The 7,698-nt window shown below is 33.6% G+C and overlaps 1 pseudogene; it reads right to left on the minus strand.

Moving 5' to 3' along the window:
• Positions 1-4,437: 4,437 nt before the first annotated feature.
• On the minus strand, positions 4,438-6,233 carry LOC127557077 (calnexin-like; annotated as a pseudogene).
• Positions 6,234-7,698: the final 1,465 nt, after the last annotated feature.

The raw sequence follows: 7,698 nt of genomic DNA on the forward strand, positions 1-7,698 counted from the left end.
ACTCAATAGAAAACTCAACAAATAAGAGCCAATATCCAAGAATATTTTCAAGGAACTTAACATGGACAAGTTTTTTTTGTTTTTTTTTTTTTTAAACATGGAAATAGATATCATATGTTTACAAATGACATCAGTAATTGGGTCATTCAAAAAGAAAGATTTATACAAATGAGGTGCAGAAGAATAGACACAGAGGCTTTGGTGGGGGGAGGACTCATAGTTCTGAAAACTTACTCAAATGAGAAATGGGTTAAATAGGCAACATTACATATATAACATGAAAGATAGTGGGGAGATATTAAAATATAGCAAGGCAAGTTAAGGAGCAGAATTAACGTAGAAGAGTTAGCAGGGATAAGAAAGAAAAGATATATTCAAATACTATAGCAAGAATCTGGAAACGAATTTATTAGAAAAAAATGATGGCTAGTAATCATTGATCTTAAACAGAGTCAAACTTAAAGATTCAATCAAGAGAAAAATCTACATTATATATCAGCCATAGTAATATGTGTTAGATGTATATTTGCATATGAGTAAATATGTGTGTATGTGTGTATCTGAGCATGTTCTATGTATGTGCATATATAGATATATGTACATGTGCATAGGTCTGTGGATGGAAATGAAGATTTTATATACACTATATATGTGTGTGTGTGTGTGTGTGTGTGTGTGTGTGTGTAAAGCTATTAAATATATTTGTGCTTAACTATAGCCTGCTTGTAAGGAGTGGAGGGCATACAAGGAAAAGAATAAAATTTTAAAATTTCACAGAAGAAAACAAAAGAATAATCTACAAGTAAGCAAAGATGGACATTCATAAATATAATTTCTTCTACTATTATATCTTTTCTTGAACTGGAAATCTATTGTTATATATTTTGAATCATCCCTGATGTTCTGCTAGGCACATGACAGTGTTTTGTTTTGTTTTCCTTTTCTTTCTTTTTTCTATTTTTTTTAAAATAAACAGAAAAGTTTAAAAAATTAAAAAGCAAAATGGGGTAAGAAATGGTTGATATGATATTGGCTTCTTGACAACTCTAGGAGAAATTCTAGAAATAGAATAGAGGTTTATATACAACATTTGTCAGAAAGCACAACTCTAATAGACTGGCCACATTGTTCTCATACTACCATTTTATGGAAAATTCACACAAAGCAAGCACTCTCATAGAGGACAAAAGAATTAATACTAGGACATTCTCAAAGTTTCTATGAAAAACTTTTGAATTGGCATTGGAAAAGGATCACCCAGAATGGTATACCCATCATTAAGGAAGTTTGATGCTCTATGAGCATAGAGGAATTGAGTATCTCACAAGAAATATGAGATGTACCAGAGATATCTCCACTTCAAATGTTCATAGGAACTATTTGTGACCAACCTATGTTAAAGTCATTTGAGCTCATGTTAGTGTGATCAGCCAAAGTTAGACACACTGTACCTTAATGCCAACATTGTGATGACATTTTTGTCCTCTTTAAGAATAAGGGATAAAAACAGACCAACCAAACTACTCTGTTTACAAAGAGATAAAACAATGCATAAGATAATTTCTAGACTCTTTCATTGTCTTCATTATGAAAAGAGGATTTTATATCAATTAAACTTTTTAATGGAATTATTCTAATTCTTGTTAATATTTTTTCCTCCCATTAAATACATTGTTTGTAGAGGTTATATTAGAGCTGTTTTACTTGCATTCATATTTTTTTCTCTTTTCAAAATGCCCTATTTTTGATCTTCATTGTCACTATTAAGAAGATATGATTTTACACCAATATGGCAAACACATGGCCGGCTGAATTGTGGCCCACAACACTTCTAAATGTGGCCTAAATAAGATTAAATTTGGTTAAGAAATATTTAACAGAATAAATGAAAATATAATGGAAGATGTGTAATATAAGTCTATATGCTGCTGTTAAGAATCCTTCTGTAGGCTTTAATGGCCCACATTTCTATTTGAGTTAGATACACTTGCTGTACACATTCAACTGATTTAGGAATCATCCATATAGTAGAACAAAATCTTTTACGTCCACTAAAATATAAGCATTTTAATTTTGAAGTTGATATTTAATTTTTATAATTTCAAAAGTAGAATGGGCTGCTTCAGGAGATACTGAGTACCCATTACTTGAAGTTTCAAACAAAATCTAGATTATCATTTATCAGGTATGTTGTACTCTGTTCAAGTATGGTACAGACTTAACTAATTGGTCTTTGAGGTTACTGTGTATTCTGAGATTCTGTAATTCTGGTAGTGACTAATACATACAAGGATGCATTAAAAAAAAAAAAAGAGGTCAGAAATTGGAATGCTCTCTCTTTCAGCAAGTTGCATCCATAGCTCAGTTCCTACCTTCCCCCTCACCTGCTTCCTCCCTATTATGTTTCTCTGATTTTTATCAGTTTTATTCTGCTTTCTATTTTGTCCTTAGTCTTTGCATCTCACATTTTGAGCCTTTTCCTGACTAATGAATTATCTGCCTTATTTCTCCAGTCCCACAGAGACACCTTAGCTGGTCTTTACCAAAGATACCAAATTCTATCTTCTACTACATTTTAGTTATATTCCAATAACATGCAAAAATAAAGATCTGAATTAGGAAAAAACAAAAGGAACCACCCCAAAACACAGCAATGGACTGGTCACAGAGGTCAAAGAAAAGCCAATAGATTTCAATATACTAAAAGCCAAGGGCAGCAATAAAAGTATTTTATGGGGGGGAAAAGGATATAGCCAACTCTGTCATTTGAAACAGAGAAGTTAAAGAAGACAAACATTGAGAAGAGGCCATTGGATTCTGGCAGATAGGGTAGAGGTCATGGTTATTTTTTAGAATTATTTCAATGATCTGATTGAGTAAACAGTAAGAGAAAGGTTAAGACTGGTATGTGTTTTGAAAAATTGGAGGTAGCAAGAGTAAACCACTCCTTCAATGATTGTGATGTAAAAGAAATAAAAGAAGTAGAATTATAGTTTCAAAAAAAAAAGAAAGGTCAAGTAAAGTTATTTTTTTAAGATAGGGGAAAACTGGGCATGGATTGAAATAAAATGGGAAAAAAAGTTGAAAAACTAAAGAATCTAGAGAAGCAGAGTGTTAGTGGTAGTATCAAATTTCTTTTTAAATATAGGAAGAGACAATATTCAAGGGAAAATGAGAATTACTAATTTTAGAAAACCAGAGGAGCATCTCTCTCCTAATACTGTATAACCTGAGAATGGCTGAATAAGTTATGGTATATGAATGTTATAGAATATTATTGTTCTATAAGAAACAATCAGGAGGATGATTTTAAAGAAGCCTGGAGAGACTTACATGAACTAATGCTAAATGAAATGAGCAGAACCAGGAGATCATTGTAGACAGGAACATCAATATTATATGACGATCATTTCTGATGATCGTTTCTCTTTCCAAAATGAGATGATTGATACCAGTTCCAGTTATCTTATGATGAAGAGAGCCATCTACACCAAGAGAAAGGAATCTGGGAACTGTATGAGGATCACAATATAACATTCTTACTTTTTTATTGTTGTTCACTTACATTTTGTTTTCTTACCCATTTACTTTTCTTTTTGATTTGATTTTTCTCGTGCAAGAGAATTGTATAAATATATTTTCACATATATAGCATATATTAGATGGCTTGCCATCTAGGGGAAGGAAGGGAAAATCTGAAACACAAGGCTATGTAGTTCAATGTTAAAAAATTATCCATGTGCATGTTTTGAAAATAAAAAGCTTTAATTAAAAAAAGACTGTAGAACCCATGAAAATAGAAGTACACAAAGAAGCAAATATGCAGACCTCTTTCAGTTAATTTTAAATTTCTCTATAAGAATATAAGTTAAAATAAGTTACTGATCTTCTAGAGTGGAACTCATTGTGAGTGCCTCACATACATAGTATTATAAGTATAGACTTCCCAACTCCAAAGAAATCCTTTTAATACATTCATTGATAGAACAACAGGGAATAATATAAATAGAACTGTGTAGAGTCAAAAGACATATGCTTTGGTCAATAGTAGCACTTTTAGCAGATTATTTCTTCTCTGTGTCTTAGTCTCCTTTTTGTTTTGTTTTGTTTTGTTTTGAAATATCATAGTTTTTTGTTTTTGTTTTTTTAAGACCTATGTTATAAAAACTACATTTCATCACCTAGTATTTTTCCAAACTTTGCTGTTTTTTTTTCCCCCTTGGGTAGATTAATACACTAAATTAAATCAATGTTCTTAAAGATTGGCAATATTCTAACATTCTATTTCTTAAGTGTTTTCAAACCACAAACCAAAAAACCAAGACCCTAAACAATCCAAAAGGTTAGCTGCTTCAAGTTACACCCAGAATCTGTAAACCATACATTAAATGCTTTTTTTTTTCTACAAGAATGGCGTTCTTTTTGTCAAAATTGCAACTAGTTGCTCAAAATTTCATTGGATATTTGGCTGTTGATGGTAAGGTTTTGAGTTTTTTTCTGAATTTCAGTATACAAGATGTATCCAGCTCCTCTCCTAGGATCACATTGAGGATAGGAGAAAAGGGGGAAATCACAGATCAAGTTCTCAAATTCTTTCAATCTCTTTGTGGCTTTTTTTTTTCTGGGTGATCTGTTCAAAACTTCCTCTTCCTATACTTTTAGACCTTCTATCTTCATCCTCTTAACTAAGAGTTCCTGCATTCTCTCCAATATCACTTTTTTATCTTCAATTTTCTCTTCAGTTTCTCCTTCTTCATCTCTTTTCCCCCTTTCCTCCTTTTTCTCCTCTTCCTCTTCTTTCCTATCTGGTTGAGGAGCTTCAGTGCATTAGTCTTCCTATACTCTGCAGTGCTGGGCTGTTTCTTTTCAGAACAGCAGAAGAAGATCACAAGGAACAGTAACAAAGTCACAGTGAGAATATAGACTATCCAAAGCCATGGATGTTCCTTAGCTGACTCAAGTATTTGCCCCATGACACCGGGCTCTGCAGCCCCATCAGTAGCTTTCTGAAGACTCTAACCCATCATTGGCTTAATTATCTGCAACTCCTTGTTCTGCACAAATAATAATGTTAAAAAAAAAAAAAAGATTCCTGAGGTCATGGACCACAGCTCCAGACCCACGACTTTGAAAGGTATCATTTTGAAAGGCTCTAGATTTTCAAAGAAGTCTGGATTCTTCCTGGGTTTCCAGATTCCCTGGTGGTTAGGACTGTCAAACATAGATGCTTTCCATTTGCCTTTGTAATTGGTATTGTTGATGGTAGGCCTTTGCCAGTCACCACAACCAGGGGCTGACTCACATTTCGGGTTTGCAATTTGGGAAACTTTCCATTTTCTATCCATATCTTCATTCCAATCCTCTGACTTCTCTGCATCTGGGTCAGATACATATTCAGGCTCATCATCTAAGCAGCCTTCAGGTATTTTAGCATCTTCTTATGGATTAGAGCAGATCCATTCATTGGTTTTGACAGCATCAGAATCTGGTATGTTGGGTCTCTCATCCCAATCCTGAAGCTTCTGGTCATTTGGGTCCTTAATTTCTCAGGAAGGATTTTCAGGAGGAATCTTATCATTCAGTAATTTCCCACTATTCACAACCATTTGATCAACTAATGTTTCAAATACTTTAGTATACAATGTGTTTGTATACTATGTATACAAATGTGTTTTCTTATCAGTAAAGTAGGCCTTCAGATCTGTGTCTAGTCTCTTAGCATGCTTCTCTGTGAGTTTTTATGCCTGAGTCCTCTCCACATTTATCAGGACCAAACATTGTGCAAGGGATCTCGTCATGGGAATGATCCAGATTTGATTCTGGGGTTCTTGAAAACAATTTCACATATTCTATTCCATTTCAGAAATTTACTTTATAGTAAATAAAAAGGGGCTTAGTGTCAAATATAAAGGGCTTGTTTAACCTTGCAGAGATGGCATGATGTTTGGCTCATGATAATAGCACAAGTGTTTAATTTCTTGGAAGTTTAGATTCCTTCATTTCTTTCACTTCCCATTTGCTATCATATTTGGCAGTCTAATTATCAGTATCATTCTTTTTGACTTTGGATAAAATCCATCAGCCCCATGTAGAAAGCATCCACAAAGTAAACTTCTCCTGTTTACACTGGGGCTTTGTAGGTAACCTTTGATAATGGAAGTGGAAGAGAGGTACTCTCCAGGCTTTGAGTTTTCTACTTCCTCAGTGCCATCTTCCAGGTATTCTTTTATGTCAATCACATATCAGCCTATTCATAATCATGTCTATCATATGGTTTGAACCACTATTCCAAGAAACATCAAAATTACAAAAAATCAACATTTTACACCGGCACCCACTTCTCACCCTCTCACCCTACATTAGTTTTCTATTCTAATGGGCTTAGCACCAGTCATTTCAAGCTCAAGGTTTTATTATTCTAATATGTGTGGATATATATCAACATTAATTAAAAATACATATATTAATTTTTTAAAAATTAATTATTTGCTGAGGCAATTGGGGTTAAGTGATTAGCCCAGAGTCACACAGCTAGGCAGTATTAAGTGGCTGAGATCAGATTTGAACTCAGGCCCTCCTGACTTCATGGCTGGTGCTCTATCCACTAGGCCATCTAGCTGCCCCTATAATTCTAATAGAATTCTTTATATTTTAAGACTATTTGTGATGACATAATAAAAAAAATTAATTAAAGTGATTATTTGAAACACTCCTGATCTTATGCAATCAAAGGGTAGGCTATTATTATTCTTTTCTTCAGAATTAGCTTCAAGCTAAAGGAAAGAAGGAAATTTTGAAGATTTAACTAGTATCTTGTTTAGAAATGAGTTTAGTAAGGAATTAGATTCTTGAATGAAGAAGATAAATTCTTAGTAATATTTCCTATAGAAACTGGATCTATTTTCTAGGACTAACTTTAAAGCCAGTAATGTTTACCAAGATACTATGAGAAATGAATGGAAACTGAAAGAAATGATAAAAACCATAGAAATTCTAATTATTTAGGCTGATAAGGAATGCCGTGGGTTTAGGATAATTGAAAAAAAGGAGTTGCACTGGCATTTTTTAGAAAAGTTTTACCTTATGGCATCAAAAACTTATTTCTGGTAAAATAAGGAAGCTATATTAAATTTTCCTGGGATAATTGCATGATGAAACAATATCCAACATGTTTATGGTTTATATATCATTTCCATTTAATTATTAATTTGAATGTCAGGACAAATCTATTCTCATGAGGAATCTTAGGAAATCTTTTTTATTTCATTAGCAACTAGAAACCATGATGCTTATTCCTTTTTTTTGTCCTGTACTTACAGAAATTCTTTAAATATCTTCATGGACAATTAGAGAAGACTTGATCCAAATAACTAAATGGGATTGGTTCAGAAGCTATCATGTTAGAATACACACTTTGAAACTAATGGGGAGACTTCCGGCCAAGATGGCGGAGAGGAAATACACTTCTGTGTAATCTCCGTGTTTTTCTCTCACTATTCATTTCATTTCATGCCTCTGAATTAATGCTCGACTGAAAAAAAACCATACAATTACTTACCAAGAGAAACCATCCTTGAGACTCGTCAAGAAAGGTCTGTTTTTGCGCGAGGGCGGGGACGGTATTTGGAAGCAGTCTGCGGGCAGCAGCGGCAACCAGAGCACAGATAGCAGCTCAGAACCGGGTGGAGCGGAAAGGGG

This window comes from Antechinus flavipes, chromosome 3 (genome assembly GCF_016432865.1).
Source record: "Antechinus flavipes isolate AdamAnt ecotype Samford, QLD, Australia chromosome 3, AdamAnt_v2, whole genome shotgun sequence".
Lineage (NCBI taxonomy): Eukaryota > Metazoa > Chordata > Mammalia > Dasyuromorphia > Dasyuridae > Antechinus > Antechinus flavipes.